Source organism: Ctenopharyngodon idella, chromosome 6 (genome assembly GCF_019924925.1).
Source record: "Ctenopharyngodon idella isolate HZGC_01 chromosome 6, HZGC01, whole genome shotgun sequence".
Taxonomy (NCBI): domain Eukaryota; kingdom Metazoa; phylum Chordata; class Actinopteri; order Cypriniformes; family Xenocyprididae; genus Ctenopharyngodon; species Ctenopharyngodon idella.
Window position 1 is genome coordinate 12,825,029 of NC_067225.1, and position 19,739 is coordinate 12,844,767.

General features: G+C 39.1%; 1 long non-coding RNA gene across 2 annotated transcripts in view; it reads left to right on the forward strand.

Annotated features, from left to right (window-relative positions):
* The window catches only part of LOC127514915 (uncharacterized), a 125,311-nt gene extending 105,788 nt beyond the window's left edge, over window positions 1-19,523 (forward strand). Inside the window, exons 7-8 of one of the 2 annotated variants that reach the window (XR_007930736.1) lie at window positions 94-231; window positions 19,240-19,523. This is a non-coding gene — a long non-coding RNA (uncharacterized LOC127514915). Of the gene's footprint in view, window positions 1-93; window positions 232-4,104; window positions 5,435-19,239 lie in introns of those variants that run through there. The other variant, XR_007930735.1, reaches the window with a different exon arrangement.
* The last annotated feature ends 216 nt before the right edge of the window (window positions 19,524-19,739 follow it).

Sequence of the window (19,739 nt, forward strand, 5' to 3'; positions counted from 1 at the left end):
AAGACGAGCATCTGCACGCCACAATCACAGTCTGAGAGCGAAACAACAGGCCTTTGAAAGGTTTCTCACTGATGTTTGACTGTGTGTCTCCAGTGTTTATGAGGAGTCTGAGCGGCGACGTGACGGCCGGTCCGGTTTAAACAATGCTTGTGTGTGACGTGTGTAACGGAGCGTGTATGAGTGATGGAGGCAGACGCAGAACAGACGCCGGAGCAGGTTGCTGCCTCTAAGGTGAGCGCAGACACAATAACAACACCGAAGTGAGTTTTCCTCTGGCTGCCGCCGCTGCCAACGACTCACAGACACAATGATCATCATTTTAAAACTGTGAAATTTAATTTCTTATCTGTAACTATTCAAAGTTTAAGCCGGTCCCATTTTAATTAGTATTCTTGGCAAGAAACAAACTGACTTGGGTGAATTTTTCCTGACAAATTACTGCAGCTCTGGCAGCTGGCGTGAGGAATATGAAAATGAACTGCATTTTTACACTTTCTGAAGACAAAGTGAGCGGCAGTACCCATGCGAAACTCACTGCCACCTGCGTAAGGGTGGTGGGTGGTTGCCAGGGTGTTGCTATGTGGTTGCTAAGGTTTTTAGATCATTACTGTGTGTTACCTGTGGTGTTGTTAGGTGGTTTCTGAGACATTCTCTGTGTTTTTGCATGTCAGTTGTTACATTGTTGCTTACCCTAAAGAGCTTTTTTTACCTGCACTCTAAAAAATGCTGGGTTAAAAACAACCCAAGTTGGGTTAAATATGGACAAACCCAGCGATTTGGGTTGTTTTGACCAGCAGTTGGGTTAAATGTTTGACCAACTATTGTTTAAAAATGACTATATGTCTGGCTTAAAATGAACCCAAAATTAAAAATCAGACAAATAATTACTAGAGGCAACAATAATAATCAAAAGGTGAACATTTATTAATAAGCAGTTGAATGAACGTTTATTATTTATTTATTATTTATTAAACATATTAATAAATGTTAATTTCCAACCTATTTTAGGTTCATTTTAAGTGAGCAATATTGTCATTTTTAAACAATAGTTGAGTTGTCAAATATTTAATCAAATGGCTGGGTTAAAACTGTGTCAAAACAACCCAATCGCTGTTGTTTTTAACCCAGCATTTTTTAGAGTGTGATTTAACCCGTAAACATTATTCTTGTTGATATAAATGAATGTATTTAGGTTGATTCAGTGATGCTACATAATAAATATATATATATATATATATATATATATATATATATTTTTTTTTTTTTTTTTTTTGAATAAAACCAGTTTATTTAGATATTACACTCTAAACAATGCTGGGTTAAAAACAACCGAAGTTGGGTTGAAAATGGACAAACCCAGCAATTGGGTTGTTTTAACCCAGTGGTTGGGTTAAATGTTTGCCCACCGTGCTAAAAATGGCTATATGTCTGGCTTAAAATGAACCCAAAATATGTTGGAAATTAAAAATCAGACACATAATTACTAGAGGAAACAATAATAATCAAAAGGTGAACATTTATTAATAAGCAATTTAATAAATGTTTATTGTTTAATTATTATTCATTAAACTTATTAATAAATGTTAATTTCCAACATACTTTGGGTTCATTTTAATCAAGCAATACAGTCACTTTTAAACAATAGTTAAGTTGTCAAACTTTAACCCAACCGCTGGGTTTGTCCATTTTTAACCCAGCATTTTTTAGAGTGTGATTTAACCCGTAAACATTATTTTTGTTGGTATAAATTAATGTATTTAGATTTATTCAGTGATGCTAAATAATATTTTTTGATTTGAATAAAACCAGTTAATTTAGATGTTACCATTTTTAACTTGCTTTTCATTGTAACACTGGTTGACATAACAAAAACTATTAATAAAAGTTGTGTTTTTGCACTTCCGGACTTGCTAAATGCATCACATGATGTTTAACAGTACAATATACAGGGGTGTATCGATCTGTACAGAATATCTTCAGTACTGGTTTTTCGGTTTGAGCGCATGTGTTTTAACCCCTGCACACTCTTATATCGATAAACTTTGATGTTGCAAACGACAGCAAGCGAGTCTCAGTTAAACTTCAGATGTATGCCGTCATCGTTGTGAGCGTCTCGTGTGCCGCTCCGTCACCTGAGTGTGTGCGTCTCTCATGCAATCATTTCACCCTCCTTATTATAATCTCCACTTAACACAAATGAGACGTGTGAGGATATTCACGGCCTGGACTCTATGAATAGCGATGCGAGCGAGTCCCGACAGGCCCGGCGCTGAACCTGATGCAGATCGGATCACTGTGACACACGTCACCTCCACCTGCCCTCGGACAGAATCCACGCCAGCGACCGGAGCCATTCTCAGCCCTGTTCTGCTCCCCTCCGGAAGCATCCCGTCTCTCAGAATAATCCGGTCGTCTTGTTTCTGCACTAATCAGAAGTTCTGGCAGGTGTCGGTTTCTCCTGCGGTTCTCGCGCTTCTTCTACATGCCGAAACAGGAGCCTCCGGAGGGGGAAACGCGCATGAAGTCGCAGGTCTGAAATGACTGTTTGAGAGTAATTCCAGTCGGAACGCCGTACGGAAATGAATGTGTGCGAGCGGGACTACACCTAATCACTTCAGCCGAGCACTTCAGGCGTGCGAGAGCTCGCGGCCAAATAATGACAAATCTCTTCGCCCCTAATGGAAGAGACGTTTGCTCTTTGCTGGAAGTGCCGTGCACCTTGGAGTGTGGTGGAACATATGGGAGAACACTTCTCCTGATCGACACGGCGCAGGTATTTTCATCAGCGCTGCATAAAGCGGCTCAAATAAGCTGCAGATTGCAGAAACGGGCCTGTGAATGGTAAAGCCTCATCACCGTCCACTTCTGCTGTGTCCTTAACATTTCTGGAAAATGTTCGGCTTGTAATTCGGCGCTCAGTTGCCAAAGCTCTGAGGAGACACCCTTCATGAAGTTTATTTCCAATCCAAAAACAGCAAGACTGCGTTTGGACGGCCTCGACTTGTTATCTGTAATTTAGCCAATGTGTTGGAACAATTAACACTGTTTGAATTGTGAGGCGGAGAAGGACAGATTAATGATTTGATTATGAAGGGAAAAAAATCAAAGGGAAAGAGGTTCGGAGGAAGTCGGTAAACACGTTCACACAAAGGCCGCTCTATCACGGAAGATTTTAAAGCGTAATGAAGCGGGAAACCTTTAAACCCTCTCCTGAGATTCATTAGACAGCCTCAAATCTGCATTTTTAATTATTTAATTCATCACATGTTTGTAGAAATTGCAAATTTGCAAGGCCGTTATTTATTTGATTAGATTCGCGGGGACGTGATATGAAAAATGGAGACATGAAAGGACATCAGTGTGTTTTTTCTCTGTGACATGAAAGGTAGAGGTACTTTAATGAAAGTCATTTGCTCTGTGCGAGAGCGCCGTGAAGTGCGGCAGTGAAAGCGCCCTCCAAGTTTGATGTGCGTCTCTTTGGAGAGCGCCATTGCGGACCCCCATTTTGTATAACAAACAAGCCTCCTTCAAAGAAATAATTAAGGGATCCGGGCCCAAAATGGCGCGTCCGTGACGCCTCTGAAGAATAAGGGAGAAACTTTGGGCTTTGTTGTCTAATCGTGATCACAAAACCTGTTTTAAGAGTCTGTCATCTCTCATTTTAAGGCACTTTGTGGAGCGCGGAGGCTCACGAGGTCACAGGCAATTAAAACGGCGCGATGACGTCGAGTGCGGCGAGAGCCGGAGCGGGCGGGACGTTCACACGGCCTGCGTTCAACACGCTTCCATGATTTAAAGCAAAACGTGTTCCTGTAACACTCTTACAGTGAAGGTGATCTGAGAAAGGGTTAAAAAGCAGAAAAAATCTGTCTAAATTATCCCTATCGAGGCACATTTTTAGGTGGATTATCTTGAAGTTTTGGGTTTGCATCATGACAAAGTGCCTTTCTGATGTTTCGCACACATTATTTCATTTACATTTGGCACATGCTGTAATTCAAACATTGAATTTAAATGATATATTTTATCAGTTCATGCTTGTATGTGTGTGTGTGAGTATGTGTATGTGAGTGTGTGTGTTCACAAGTGTGTGTGTTTGTGCAGACACTTGTTGATATCATCACATCAGATGAAGCTTCAGAGAAAACAGACAGGAGAAGATCTGGTCAAACCCACCAGCGCTGGAGAACACTTACGCTCGGTGCGTGAGAGAGTCGGTCCTCACAGAGTCTGCGCAGTTCAAGCCTCCTCCAAGAGCTGCAATCAGACGGCGGGATGAAAAGGCTGATTTTCTGCGAATTAGCATGATAAGCGGGAACACAAAATCAATCCCCGTCCTTGTGAGGCCGCGGCTGATTGCTTTGAACTGTCAAAAAATGGCAGAATCAAATGGAAAGTGCTGGAGGTTACAGGACTGATTTGCTGAAGAGGAGATGGCTAGAGCTATTGACACAGCTCTTGAGACAATAATTGGGTTATCAGAGAGGAACAGTTCAAGGACCACAGGGGCCAGGACGCATTTGCATTCGATTTCCACCCATCCGCGCGCTCGCAACGTTTAAAACGCCGCGTTCATAGACTGCCGGATTAACGGCGTCATTATCGATGCAAAGTTTGACGCCAAAACTTTCACCATTTTCTTTAGTTCCCTCATTTATTTATTTATTTGTTTGTTTGTTGGCTCTCTAATATATTCGCTTATTTATTTTTCTGCTTAACATATTTATTTATTCATTTTCACAATTAAAGAAGCCAGACTTTGTAATGAATGCAGATGACTGTGAGTGCAAAACCACCCAGACAAATGCAGATCTCACCATTTTTTGAGCTGCTTTTTTTTTTTTTTTTTTACCATTTAAGGTAGTTCTTGAAAAAACAAACATGTTATTTTATTTTTTCTGAAATATCTCTAAAATATTATTTACAGTGACATTTTCAATTGTGTTGCAATCAGTCATGTGACACATACCAAACAATATAATATGATGTCAGTCCTGGTATGAGGTTTTAACTGAAGTGTCAATGGAATTTGAAAGCTTTCATTATTTATGATGATTTAATTCTATTCCTCGATCACACAAATTGTCAAGTAAATAAAGAGCACAAGTCATATGGACCGCTGTACTTTTATGAAATGTTTATTTTTTGATTACACTTGGATCTTGGCAGTAAAAATAAAGTATGGAAACGAGCATGAAAATCCTGCTAAGCACAGGAAAATAAAGTGCATTTTTATTTGGAAAGACATGAGGGAAAATAAATGATGGCAGAATTTTTATTTTGGGGTGAACTATCCCATTAATTTAGCTTAACAATTCATTCCCAGCTGACAGGGAACGTTCTGTCAAGGTTCTCTCAAAGTTATGAACAAACGTTCTTCCAGTAACATTATTAGAACGTTCAATCAGAGTTATCTGGTCTTTAATAATGATCTCTAAACGTTAGCACAAAAACATGATTTATACATCGTTCATGGAACGTTTTTCTTCTGAAATGTTTTAGTTGGATGTTCATCTAACGTTTTTTAAATCTTACTTGATTCAGAACATTCAGAGAACATTCAAAAGTAACGTTCCCATAATGTTTGAAGAATAATACACTCTAAAAAATGCTGGGTTGTTTCAACCCAAAATTGGATCAAATACACTCTAAAATATCTTGAGTTATTTTTTCTACTTTGGTCGGTTTTGTGTTACCCAGATCCTGGGTCAGACATAATAACCCAGGGGTTGAGTTATTTATCATGGGCTTTTTGCGCCCTCTTCAGCAGAGAGCAGTGCAGCTCCGTCAATTTGGTGCATGTGTTCGATAAAATAAAGGTTTTTAGAAAAATAAATAAAGAGGCGCGATGTGAGTCACCTAAACGAGTGTCGCATCGGTCTTTTCGCGTGATGAAACACCTGATGCCTTGCATAAAATGTTATGATTTTATTCAAAAAGATACAGAATATAAACACTTAGGATGTTAAATATGTTCTCAGAATTGTACACTGATTATTTATGGACAGGTTATGGAGTCAGTCACAGCATTTTTCGGCTACGAGTGAAACGCAGGCGGCGGTCTGAAGTTATCAGTTCCTCCGCCGAACACGAGTCATCTCCGGCACGAGATCCAGCGCCGTTACGGTGGAAACAGACAACAGAGACTGGTATTAACGTAAAAATTCATGTATGAAGTAAAAGAAAAAAATAAGCTAGCATTATAGTAAAAATGAATCTGAATAAAATAAAATGAAAATGAATAAAAAGCATTATAGTAACAAATTCATTCATTGAAAACAGCCCAAATCGGGTTGCTTTTAACCCAGTGTTTTTTAGAGTGTATGGACAAACCCAACTGGTGTGTTAAAATTGAACCCAACGGTTGGGTTTGTCCATGTTTTATCCAAATTTGTGTTGAAACAACCCAGCATGTTTTAGAGTGTACAATGGAATGTTTTCTTAACGTTCACATAACCAAGAAAAGGGTTTATAGACTGGACATTTTGAACATTCAGAAGTAACGTTTTCATAAACGTTCTTAGAACACATTTTTGTCAGCCGGATGTTTTCCTCCCGATCCGTCACTACATGATCAATAACTGCTCAGAAGATCCGGTCCTGCTCCATCTCACCTGTTACATTTGGACTGCGACGACTGTAAGCTTCATGTTGTTCTTTGTCTTTGCATGTTTTTAGCTCTGTTGAGAAATTAAGAGAGAGGCTCATCAGTCCAAATGTTAGTTCTCACAAAAGAAACTTGATGCCAATTTACACCGATACTCCCTCAGCCCAAACTCACACACAAACACTGGTACAAGCCCTTACTTCAGCACACAAAAGTGCTAACAATAGATGAATTAAAGGTTACCGACAGTATATGATGAATGTCACAGCAAAACAAATTAGAGGCTCAGGCGTCCTAATGAAGCCTTTTGCAGCCTGTGAGCGGACAGTCAATAATTAGTGGTGTTACACTCGCCGCTTTCTGCTTACCACTCGCTTGGTCATTTTTCACTCTTTTAATTGCACAGGTTACGTTTCCTGTAATGATATGGCAGCTCTCGAGTTTTATTTTTTTCGATTGACAGAAGGTGAATAATCTCAATCTGAACGTTGGCTCTCGCCTTCGTTAGAGAGACGGAAAGTTTTGCGCTAATTAGACTCCGAGATCATTGGAGAGACTCACAACAGAGACGCTGTTTTAAGTTGACTTTGGAGTGTGACTCTCTCTTGGTTTATTCGTCTTTCTGTTACTTTTGTGTTTTATGTTTGCTTGAATTTATGCATGTGGGATTTTACTTTGATGCTTGGAAAAAGAAACCCTCCCAACCGCGCGTGACGTGCTACCAGGACCTGACAGAAAGAGAAATATTCACACAAATAAGACATCAAAGATGGATCGAGAATTAAAATATGCGCTTCAAAATTATTCCGATTGCTCTGGGATAGAGGAGAGGAAAATATTCCCTAGAAGTGTCCAACTGGAAGACATCAAAAATCATCCCACCGATTGCTACAAACAGACACGAGCTCAGATCACTCCGAGGGAAACGAGAGAGAGCTGTGGAAAGGTGTAGGGATTCCCTCACGTATGACAACAAAAATCACAGATGAGATCGCTTTAATATCCTGATTGTTTCTCCTAGATCTCCTGCTGTCTGCTCGAGAGTTTCAGGAGAGGAGGGTTGGAAAAATACCTCCCACATCAAGTCCAGACCAATACGGATACCACTGTTCACTTTATACACTTCTTCTACTTCTGTTTTTGTGATATCTGAAGATAGAACGAGTAGTAACATTGAAACGTTGACATTTTAAAGCCATCATTATTAACGTGCCACATTATTTTTAAGACTCTACAGGCACAAACAATCATGCACCGGTCAGTTTTGAGGTCTATTTTGCTTCTGTAACGTCTTCATTAGAAAACATCCAAAACACACATTTAAGTGATGTTTTATTGCATTTTATCTATTTGATTTCAGTCTCAATCCATCTCTTTAAAGGTGGTGAGTTTGAGTCTGAAATCACTTCAGCAGCTTCACACACACCAAACTTTACAGTTTCATTCATATCTATATTCTGAAGGGTTGTTCAGATATCATTCGTCTGATTTTTACAACATTTTATTCCTAAAAACATGTTTGTTTGTTTTCTGTCTGTTGACAGTATTTTCTGATTTATGGAGTGATAAAAAGGGAATCCAAAATCCCCTCTGGAAAAACCTTTAATATGTCAACAAAATCAAACTAGAATTATGAACCTGACTTTATTCAGTGTTCAGATTTCTGTTCTGGAAATGTGTGCAAATTAGAACATATTTAATTAGATAATGACTCATTTGCATATTTAAACAACATTTCAGAAAACTTTCAATACAAAGCAATTGTCTTAGTAATCAACTGGGAAGTATTAGTTAACATTTTTACACTTTTCACCTGTAGTGTTCATGATAGAAATTAATTTTCAGTAAATATCTAAATAATATTAAGCATTGATGGTATGATATGGTATTATATTATGATGAAATTAATATTCTGTTCTATGATATTTCTATATCTATATCGTAACTTGTGTAGTCAAGAATACCTAAACCAAGACCAAGTCAAGACCAAGACCAAGACTTTGAGGGTTGAGACCAAGACTAGAACAAGACCAGTGTGTGTTGAGACCAAGACCAAGACTTTGAGGGTTGAGACCAAGACTAGAACAAGACCAGTGTGTGTTGAGACCAAGACCAAGACATTGAGGGTTGAGACCAAGACTAGAACAAGACCAGTGTGTGTTGAGACCAAGACCAAGACATTGAGGGTTGAGACCAAGACTAGAACAAGACCAGTGTGTGTTGAGACCAAGACCAAGACTTTGAGGGTTGAGACCAAGACTAGAACAAGACCAGTGTGTGTTGAGACCAAGACCAAGACTTTGAGGGTTGAGACCAAGACTAGAACAAGACCAGTGTGTGTTGAGACCAAGACCAAGACTTTGAGGGTTGAGACCAAGACTAGAACAAGACCAGTGTGTGTTGAGACCAAGACCAAGACTTTGAGGGTTGAGACCAAGACCAGAACAAGACCAGTGTGTGTTGAGACCAAGATTTTGAGGGGTTGAAACCAAGACCAAGACATTGAGGGTTGAGACCAAGACTAGAACAAGACCAGTGTGTGTTGAGACCAAGACCAAGACTTTGAAGGTTGAGGCCAAGACCAAGACATTGAGGGGTTGAGACCAAGACCAGATCAAGACCAGTGTGTTTTGAGACTTTGAGGGTTGGGACCAAGACCAGGTTAAGACCAGTGTGTGTTGAGACCAAGACCAGACCAGCACTCCTAAATTCATCTCAAAGTTCATGATTTACAGACTAAGAAATTGTATATTTAATCCATAAATATGATTAGAATAATAAGACACTATATAGAGCTGTTACCAATCAAATGAAATCACTAACAAGTAACAACAAAACTCATCTTTGCACTGCAGAAGTTACAACTGCATAAATAATGTTGAGATTAATGTTTTAAAAATAAAAGTGTATTTACTGAACTTTTGATTAAAACCAATATCACGTTTGCAATCTGATACTGAGACCTTCAAAAATGGTCTCAAAACCAAGACCGGTCTTGAGTACCACAACACTAATGCACTGCAGTCAAGCTCAGAATAAGCACATGAGCGTCACACGAAGAGCGTTTGGAGGGTTTCTGTGGTTTTAAACTTATTAAAATAGGTTTTTAACTTCATCAGAAAGCTGTAGGAAGACGGAGAGAGCGCTGAGAAAACAGAAACTCTGTATAATGCTCTTGTTAAGCACCGCAGAAAGGCGACATTGAAAGCACGGCCCATCTCGGCTAATTAGCACTTTGAAAGATAAAAGCAGTTTATTAAATCAATCAGAATGCTGTCTGTTTGTGAGTCCCAGCAGATAAGGCAATTTGCATATTAGCTTAGCGATGGTAACCTACATAGACCGGCCCACAGAAATCACGGCCAGCGATGTAAATATTATTGAGTCTACTGTACCACGCGTGAAACTTTCATAGCCGGGACTCTCTGGTGGGTTTTTAATTCATGAAATAATAAACAGGTAAATAAATAAGTAAGCAGATAAATGAATAAACAAATATGAATAAAGTAGGATGAATTGCTGAAGTCTTATAGAAATATTTCCGGTCTCCTAATTGAATGTTAGATATTCTTGCCATTAAATCGAGTTCTGAATTAATATGTGCAAATAATAAACAAATCTAGTGGATAATAAGAAGTCTCCCCTGCATAAACGCTGCCAAAACCAGTATATTAATGTTGCATTCATCTTGATTTTGAGCTCATAATGCACATAAAGAGAGAAATAACAAACATCTCTTCATCAGAATTCACAATATCACCCACAGGCAAAAACGTCTCCAATGTTTGTATGAAATAATGTGCCTTTAGAACGATTCTGTGCTGAACATGGGAATCTAAAACATAAAGAGCTTTAATATTGATCAGGGTCATTTGTTAGTTTCACGAAAGTTTTTATTTCACAGATTTGTCTCCTGTGCCCTCAAGACATAAAATCGTGACACACTGGAATTATAAAATCCATGTCGTCGTGATCGGACACAAATGGGCTGAGTTTTATCTCTGTTTTCCTTCATTTACTCTCAGAAGATACTCTCTATTTTCTAATAAAAGCAAAGCTGGCCATCTGTATTATCTCCTGAGTGTCTGCGGTGTGAAGTTTTGATCTATGCATTTAAGAATAGATTCAATTACACATTTCACTCGTATAGAAGAAGAAGCTGAAGGCGCTCAGAGTCAGTGATGAGCTAAATGTATATTCATTATTGTGTCTTATATATATTGCAGTCTGTTGACAACAGTTCATCATGAATTATGAAGCTGCTGCTCCATTACTATATTAGTCTCCCAATAACTCAGACAGATCACTATTAATAAAAACACTGATGGTAAACATATGGATTCTTTATGTTAATGCACTCACTAATGTTGAGATCCTTTGAATGGCAGTGAAATATTAATGTTGGCATTGTATAGAAATAATGAGACCTGCACTCAGATATGCTGATTTCTGCACATGCTCAGTCAGCAGAGACTCTGTAAATGTTTCCTGACATCATCACTTGTGCGATGTGAAGATACGCAGAAGGTTTATTGTTTTGTTGGAGCTGGAGGGAAGAATGTGTTATTATAATTAACTAAAACGGTCACGCTTTACAATAAGACTAACATTATTTAACATGAACTAACATTGAAAAAATACTTCACAGCATTGATTAATTTACAAATACAATCGTATTTAATGGACCTGAGCTGACATGAACTAACAATGAAGAGCTGTGTTTTCATTAACTAACGCTAACAAAGATTAATAAATACTGTAAGGAATGTATTGAATAAAGCACTATATAAATAAAGGTTCAAACATGGCGTTAAAAACACGTCACACTCAGAAGAATAAATGAGATTTCAGAGCTACAAATAATTTTAGTGAATTATTATATTTCAGTCCTCACACACAGGGTTGTGGACTATATTTTGACTTCAGAAGAGATGGAATATAGCGCAATACTCATATGAACTAGTGCTGTGTCTGTTTTCACTTTCATTGTATGGAAGAGAGCAGCTGAACATCTCAGAAGAAGAAAGAAAGTCATACATACTCTGGAGTGACATGAGCGTGAGTAAATAATGAATTTTCATTTTTGGCTGATCTATCTATTCAAAGTATAATAATATCAGTAAGGGTTTAATGATGATGGTTGTGAATGATGCTTCTGCTCAAACACTTTCCAAAGGCCCGGAGCGATCCAAAGACGTAATGATTTTCATACACTAAACATTTAGATTCACAAAAGCACTGCAAGCTGAACAGCGACCTTCCTGACACCATTATACATGTTTCCTGAGAAAATCTGCTCATATTTACCGTGACGAAGTTAACGCTTCCTTTTTACAGATAAACCTGAGGTCTAATGACCTTCTCCAAACGCTCATCTGATACATCTCAGCTCTTCTCTCTCGGCTGTCCTGAGGCCGTAGCGTTTAACTGGCTCCGTTACAAGTGAACTCCAAGACTTTTGCTCTGTTTCACGAGCAAAGCTTGAAGATGTTTCTAATTATCCCGTAAAATTACCGTGAAGCATTGATCTTTATTGTGCTGTGAGGAGATTTGTGTCCTCCTGGAAAAAAGTTCATGGAAAAACTCTACATTGTGGTTCAATAAAATTATGCGGCAAAAATCATCACAGGGCTCTGATGAAAAAACCCTTCAGGGTCTCGTTTTAAACATGACTGTCACCGAATCAAAGAGCTGCACGCAGCGCACCGCAGTGTCCGGAGATACCAGATCCCTTCTAAGGCAGCATCCCAACTCCAGTGGAACCTAATAGGTGACTCTACATAGGCAACACCTGTGTGCACTACACAAATAGCACACTTAATGTGACGCACACAGGATGGTGACTCATTGATGATTTCAAGACAGTTCAACATGAGCGTGTTGCTCAGCTAACGATGTAACTCTCTGATAAACAAAAATATACAAATATTGCATAAAATAGTCAATTTTTTAAGACTGAACTATTTTCAGTGCTTTTCAATTCTGCTGTGCATTCTGGGACTGTCTTCTCTGTAATAGACATTTTAGTCATGACAACTCTCTGAGTAGTTTTAGCATGTTATTAAGTATGGCAATGTTAAAATGTTAATGTATTTGGACTTAGTGGACTAGATCTGTTACACTGCTGCTTCTGTCAATTATTGCTGCTACTGCTGCTGTCAGTTATTGCTTCTGCTGTTGATTATTGCTGCTGCTGCTGTGTTTATTGTTGCTTCTGTTGATTGCTGTTGCTGCTGCTGTTGTTGATTATTTCTGCTACTGCTGTTGATTATTGCTGCTGCTTATTGTTTATGCTGCTGCTGCTGATTATTGCTGCTGCTGTCGATTATTGCTGCTACCTGCTGCTGTCAATTATTGCTGTTGCTGCTTCTGCTGTTGCTGATTATTGCTGCTGCTGTCGATTATTGCTGCTACCGCTGCTGTCAGTTATTGCTGCTGCTGTCGATTATTGATGCTGTTGATTATTGCTGCTGTTGCTGCTGTTGCTGATTATTGCTGCTGCTGTCGATTATTGCTGTTGTTGTTATTGCTGCTGCTGCTGCTGTCGATTATTGCTGCTACCGCTGCTGTCAATTATTGGTGTTGTTGTTGATTATTACTGCTGCTGCTTCTGTTGTTGATTATTGCTGTTGCTGCTGCTGTTGCTGATTATTGCTGCTGCTGTCGATTTTTGCTGTTGTTGTTGTTGATTATTGCTGCTGCTGCTGCTGCAGAGCAAGTATGGATTTCTACTGCCAGCAGATACACAGACATGCTGCTGTGAGCATGTAAGATATGCTGCTGCTGCTGCTGCATAAATAGACATACATAAATCCTGTAGCAGATCTAGGCAGGTGGAGCTGGTGAACGGTTTCAGAGGAACTCTGACAGTGAGCTGCAGGACTAGCTTACAGCTAACACTGAACCAGACTGTTTGAATGTTGAGCAAGCAATCTCATTGCCAGCAGGATCAGCAGAGCCAATCGGCTTGATGTGATTGCTTGCAGATTGTATGTAAAGGACTGATCAGCCTGCGCCCTCTAGAGTTTCATGACTGAACTACATAGTTATATGTGTGTGTGTGTGTGTGTGTATATATATATATCCAAAGTTACATACAAACATATGTGCGATGTTACGATGCTAGTTCTCCTATGATGCCTTTACACGCTGTTTAGTTGGGCATCTCTCTGGTTTTGGAGCAGAGCTACTGACGGCTCTCCATATGGCAGGAGTTAAAGGCAGAAAGATCTGGGGTAAATAATAACGGTTGCGGTTGCTCCTCAACTCGGTCTGAAACAGAAAGCGCATGGCAGACTGCCACAAAACTACCATGTCTTGTCCATCCTGATGCCCTCTCAAAGATGGTTCTTTATTATAGAAAATTCTGCATGTTTCAAGATATTGAGACCAAATTGGTCCTCATTAAACGCGGATGTGCCCGGCGCGCTCTTAACTAATACCTCTAGTGCGTCCAATCAAACACTTAATAGGTGGGTGACATCACCTCTCTCGCGCATACACACGGAGAGAAGCTGTTCTGAAACACGCGGGACAGGCCCGGTCACACGCTGTAATGACCCTGCGTTTCGTTATCTTTAATTGCTAATAGGCCGGCCTTAAATATCAACTCAACTTTTCACGCTTGGAAACACCCCATGTGTCTTTCTCTCTCAAACACTCTTTCTCCAGTTTCATGTGTTTTTCCTGAACTCACGACACACACCGAAGAGAGGCCAATTAAAGCGCACAGAGATTACATACACACTCACAAAAAGCTAACAGGCCGTTCCATTCCTCTGCTAGAGTGCAAATAAAAATCAACCCAAGAAACTTGGCACCATTGCATCATAAAAATACAAACTTATATTTAAAAAAAGCCATCCAGCCTGCTGCCTGTGATTTCTCACACATGTCCAACAGCATGTCTTGAAAAACAGACCTTATTCCAGAATACTGCCCAGAAAGACAAGAAACTTTCCCGCAAGCTGCGGTCACAGAACGTCTGATTTCCGGAATGTCCCCAGAACCAGGGTTATTATCATTGACTAAAAATAAAACCATAAAAAACATTGTTTAAAAACATTCACTTTTTAATATTAAAATAATAAAAGGTTCAAATGATTTTATTTCAGCTAGCTGCCAAGCCAACATTTTTGTTTATTTGAAGCTGACGTACTAGAATAACTAAAACTAAAACTTAATAAAAACTTTATAGACGTATTAAAAAATCCAAGGCACAAAAAAACAACAAAATGACTAAAACATTAACTACACTTAATATGAAAGCAGAAAATAAAATCCAATTCAAAATATTTAAAATAAAAACTATAATAGTATATAAATGATACTAAAAAAACAATGCACAAAATTTTTGTATTCAGTTAGACAGGGAAGTTTTTTAATGGAAATAGAATGTTCTTGGTTTGCAGAACGTTCTGTGTTTGCTTGACTCTCAACTTTGTGCTTTTTGAAGACAAACTTTTCTTTAAAATATGTGCTCTAATTCATGGTAAATGAAGTTTGAGCTCATGTTGACTGGAAATCTATACATTATCCATCTGCTCATTTATTGATGAGTAACAATGTTGTGTATAAAGAGGGTTGCCAGGTCTGCGTAACAAAACTAACCTAACGGCCAATCAAAAATAGCCCAAAACTTTCCCAATGCGAATTTCTTTGAGCACCAAATTTGTACTTTAGTTAGGGGGTTGCAACTTTTAACCTGTAAAATCAACCCATGGCAACAATTTAAAAATATCCCAATTCCACGGACTTGGCAACCCTGTGTATAAAACACATTTGTCTTGACCTGCTGTCTCAGGTGTGCTGCTGTATCTCCACAGGTCTGCTGTCTAACATGTGTTAGAGCTCAGGTAAGCATTGTGTTTTTAACAGGGCCGTGATAAAGGGCTCAAACTCTCTGTGTACTGTGGTTTTCAGAGAATGAACACGCGTGACACAAAATCAATTCACTGAGAGTTTATGGTCTCGCCCTGAAAACCTGTGCAACTGCTGATGCGTCAGTCTCTGTTGATCTGATCCTGACGGAAACACGTCCACCAGCTGCATGCATGGGAGCAGAATCAAAGTGACTGTTTAGCTGTTCAGTTCAGACTGTAAAAACATCAATATTCAGTATTAAACCAGCTGCAAAATAAATAAATAAAAGCTAACAGGGAACATTCTCAACGTTCTGTCAAGGTTCTCTTAATGGTATGAACAAGTTTCTCCCAGTAACAATAATAGACCATTCATTCAGTGTTCTCTGGTCTTTAATAATGTTCTCAAAACACAGAAATATTATTTATACATCGTTCATGGAATGTTTTATTTCTGAAGCATTTTATTAGGATGTTCATCTAACATTTTTTAAATGTTACTACTTTCTAAATGTTCTACTTTCAGGACATTCAGAGAACATTCAAAAGTAACATTGCCCATATGTTTGAAGAATGATAAAATGGAATGTTTCCTTAACGTTCACAAAACCAAGAAAAAAACGTTTTTTAAAACATTTAATAAACTGGACATTTTGAGCATTCAAAAATAATGTTTTTAGAACATATTTTTGTTAGTTGGGATTCAGTATTTTTTAAAAATGTAAAAATGTCATCTCATCGAAGACTGAAGCGCATCGGCAGGTGCAGGTGTCAGGAGGAAGTTGTGTCCTGCTGACCTTTAACCTCTGACCCTCTGAGCAATGAAAAGGTCAAAATAAAGATTATTCCCTTTGCACAAACAATCTGACTCTCAGAAATGCAAATATGACCCATTTGAAAGTGATTTTACTCATAACCGAAAGTGAAAAATAAGATTAATTCAGATGTATATTTGTGCCTGGTCTAATGATGACGCGTCCCTGCGGTGGGACACACTTTGTTCTTTTATTAATGATGTGTGCCGTTCAACGCTCTCAAACATCCTTCCTCAAAAAATGATGACGACTGATCAAATTAACCAAGAAAAAAGATGCTTTTTACGGACTTCTCACACATACATTGTGAATCATCATTAGCATTGAATATGCAAATATCCTCAGCATGCATGTTAATAAATAAGTGCATGTGTGCAGTGTGTCTTCAGTCTCTTTAGCATCAGCAGTGACGCGTTTCCAGTGAACGAGGTCACTGGCCATTAGTGAGAGAATCGATTCAGAGAGCAGAAACTGACATGAATGATGGTGTTTCAATGATTCACGGGTGACTGATATTAATGGCGGGAGGATGAATTTATGAGGGTTTGAATAGAGACGTTCAGAGACAGTAAAACTGCAGGAAATCTAAATAACACACGTGTGAGGAAAACAGTCTTTACATCTATATATGATCATAATTCACTATTTAATGAAAATGAAATGGAGATAATATGCAATTAGGCCTCCACCTTTAATTTAATAATCATAAATGTTTGTTGATCATCAAATCATCATGTTAGAATGATTTCTGAAGGATCATGTGACACTGAAGACTGGAGTAATGATGCTGAAAATTCAGCTTTGATCACAGGAATAAATTACACTTTACTATATATTCACATAGAAAACAGCTGATTTACACTGGAATAATATTTCACTGTTTTACTGTATTTTTTTGATCAAATAAATGCAGCCTTGGTGAGCAGAAGAGAAAAACAAAAGTTGCAGTGTCATATTCAATGTATAGTTTGTGACATTTGTTCTTGTCATAATTGCACTTGTTTTATGTCATATTGTAATGTTTTATGTAGCCATTTAGGCCTGATCTCTCGCTCCCTTTTTAAAAAAACTAAAAAGAGAAAGAATCATCTCTCCCGTCAGCTCTACCTGAGATCCTGCGGCAGGATTTTTCTAAAGCAGACGCTCATTTCTCCTGTGGCTCGTTCTGCAAATAAACGCAGACAGATCGTTTCATAGCCGCTGGTCACATTTGCATTCAAAGCATCAAGTAAAGATGCCAGCGTGACCTGAAAAAATATCACCTACAGGTAATAATGTTATTAATGCAGAAAGACTGACAAAACAATCCCGATCGCAGGAGCGATTTTAATTAGAGCAGAGGTGTTCACGGCGGTGGAGTGAAATCATAGTTTGCTGAACTTTTGAGCAATTACACACGGGTCATATCTGGACAATATGGCTTCCATCTGCCGTCATCTGCTGGGCGGCCGGTCGTGGCTCACGGCCACATTATCAAAGCTTCAGGCAGGTCACATGTTGAGTCTTTCAGCCATATTTAGGTCAGGCCTTTCTCTCTGGACATGAGCGTGTTTAATGCACAAAGACACACAAATGTGAGTAAATCTACACCTGCAGGACGCGTTTCTCTCCCGGGCCTCGAGGGGATGGAGGCTGAACGCTGTTTCACATGCCGCTGGTTAAAAGAGCCTCATTGTCTGTTTCCCGACATGATGAGATCGGATCACAGATCTATACGGAATAAATCATTTACACCTCTGCTGCTGGTGATAATGACTGTATTACTGCAGCATTAGGATATTAACGGCACTATCACACGCAGACATGAACAGACAGAAGCATGTCACTCCCAAATAGAGGCCTCAAATTGTCCCGCTTTTATGTCTGAAGTGTCAAAATTTCCCATGAATGTGATGACAATCGAATGAGCTGAGAATCACAGGCTGATAAACCAATGACTGCAGATCACTGACTGCTGTTAAACAGCCGTTATGAGTTCATGTGGAATATGAACCTGCAAAATTCTGACGAAAGTTCAGATTTTAAACGTCCTTTCTTCACAAAGTGCATGTTTGTTTTATGTTTTCAGCAGGTCAGTACTATTTTACCATGTTTAACGACCAATTACGCATTTTCACCTATCAAATTCAGATCACGCTAAATTAAATCACAATTTATTCTATTTTTTTTATCAAAATAATTACTTTATTTTGTCTATACCTGTGTAACAGAGGGATGTTTGAGTGACATTGAATTTCAGTGGACATTATACTGTTCCATGTTTTATTTATGCTGTATTCAATTTGTTTATTGAATCATTTTCCTCATGAGTGTGTTTGTCATGGAGCTGGTATGTGTGTGTGTGTGTGGCAGACAGGTGTGTGAAATGGACTGTAAATGGTGTGTGTGTGTGTTGTGCTCGCAGGTGTGCGGGTGGTGTGTGTGCAGGCTCTCAGCGGCCGTGTCTAATTGATTGGCTGTAGTGATTTTGAAAATGACCCCAGTCAGTGTGAGTGTGTGTGTGTTTGTGGGAAAGGTGTGCGCTGTGGAAATGTGCATTATAGCTGTGAAATTACACATTTGGTGTGTCTGTCCCAAGAGCTGGACACTACAGAAACATGATTTTCTGGCCTTGGCCCATGAACTCCAGTAGAGGAAATATTAAATAGCTTACAGAAATAGATAGTGTGTGTGAATGCAAACCTGTCTCAGGTTTTGATATGCTCGTGGCTACATCACAATGAGAAAAGTCCATAAGGGATTAAATAATGTCATCAGTTTCTTTTAAAATAGGCCACATATGAATTAAGTTTACAGTTAATTATAATTATATGTTTTTGTGATAACTCCACTGCTTAAGAAACCCTCTCTAAATCCAGCACTTTTAGAAAACTACAGACCAGTATCTCCTCTTCCATCCATTGCTAAGACACTTGAGAGAGTTGTGTTCAACCAAGTCTCTTCCTTTCTTACACAGAACAACCTCCTGGACAACAACCATTCAAAAGCAACCACTCAACTGAGACTGCCCTGCTTTCGGTTGTTGAAGCTCTGAGACTCTAAGGCAAGAGCAGCTTCCAAATCATCCGGTCTCATCTTGCTGGATCTGTCTTCTGCGTTTGACACCATTAATCACCAGAACCTCCTGTCAACCCTCATGACAAAGGGCATCTCAGGAACCACACACCGATGGTTCAAGTCTCACCTCTCAGGTAGGTCCTTCAGGGTATCTTGGAGGGGTGAGGTGTCTAAGTCGCACAGTCTAGCTACTGGGGTGCCTCAGGGCTCGGTGCTTGGACCACTTCTCTTCTCCATCTACATGTCATTACTAGGATCTGTCATTCAGGAACATGGTTTTTGATGATGAGACGGTAGCTGCTCGCATCTCAGCCTGCCTGACAGACATTTCTTGCTGGATGAAGGACCACCACCTCCAACTCAACCTTGCGAAGACAGAACTGCTTGTGGTCTCGGCCA